General features: G+C 40.4%; 1 protein-coding gene across 1 annotated transcript in view; it reads left to right on the top strand.

Moving 5' to 3' along the window:
- The window catches only part of cabcoco1 (ciliary associated calcium binding coiled-coil 1), a gene marked incomplete at its 3' end in the record, with an annotated part of 9,463 nt that overhangs the window by 1,210 nt on the left and 7,050 nt on the right, over positions 1–1,203 (top strand).

The raw sequence follows: 1,203 nt of genomic DNA, 5'->3' as shown, positions 1-1,203 counted from the left end.
ACAAGATACAACATGTTAATTAGTAAATGTGTGTAGTTTTGACCCCCGGACCAGTCTAGCTGTTTCCACATCCTGACTTCAGCTCCGTACTTTACACACACGAGACAGATGACAACCTTCTCATAAGTGTGTTAGCTGAGAAACTGAACCATTCCTTTAAGATGCTGCAGATCATTTTCAGGTGCCGGTTATGAATCATCCTATGTTGGTCATTACTAGACTAGGTCCTAGTTTGTTTTACTACATACACAAAGAGAAACTGAAATCAGTGTACAATGCATTAGACATGATGAACAATATCTTATATATATATATGAAGCCATTTGCACATTCCAGGAAAGGCTTGTTTTATTATTAGTTTTTGTCAACAGGCAACCAATCTATTGTGAAGGAAAACATGGGGCACGCTTTACCATGACATTACAAAGTCTGAATATTAGCCTTGATTGCAATCATCTGCTATGTGATCACTCTAATAACATGGGGTGTGAATGGTACAGAAATAAGGCTAAACTTGAAGTGTGGACTGCTTATGTAGTCTGATTCCACAGACAGACGACGCCCTACTGTGGTCAATAAAGAAATCACAGCGATGCTGTCCATCTGTCCATAATCACCTGTCCATTTTTCTGCATACCAGGCCATTTACTGGGAGTAGAGGTGAGAGGAAATGCCTCTTCCAGTGGAGTAGTTTCCTGGACAGCCGAACACCTCAACAGTCTCTGGAAAACAGCATGTTTGAAAATGTTAATTTTTAATCTAATGCACGATGCACACACACACTCTCATCAACCAACACACACAACAGACCAACACACCACACAACACACACCCACACACTACAGTCAAGCTGCTCCAACCTCCCATGCTGCCAGTAGCTCTCTCTGGTGGATGCAGAGGAGCTCGTACAGTCTGTATTTCTGAAATAGACTGCGGCCAATAGAGTACACAGGGTCAGCTGCATCAGTTGAATTATTAAAACACAATATAACCTACCAGAGCACTGAGCTATTTCACAATCTTAAATGGTATAATATAATCACAATATACTGGCTGGAATTTCAAGTAAGTATGTTTATATCTTCTTCAAATTGTTGGTAAATTCTATGCGACCAATACTATGCCTTTCAGGGGAGCTCACGTTTTTAGGTGTGACTAAGACATTTTTTTCCCCCTGAACTTTGAGTTAACGTGAATGAAGTT

Source organism: Morone saxatilis, unplaced genomic scaffold (genome assembly GCF_004916995.1).
Source record: "Morone saxatilis isolate NCDOM2014 unplaced genomic scaffold, NCSU_SB_2.0 Contig1, whole genome shotgun sequence".
NCBI classification, from domain to species: Eukaryota; Metazoa; Chordata; class Actinopteri; family Moronidae; genus Morone; species Morone saxatilis.
Note: the sequence above shows the minus strand (reverse complement) of the source record. Positions and strands in the feature narration are given on the sequence as shown.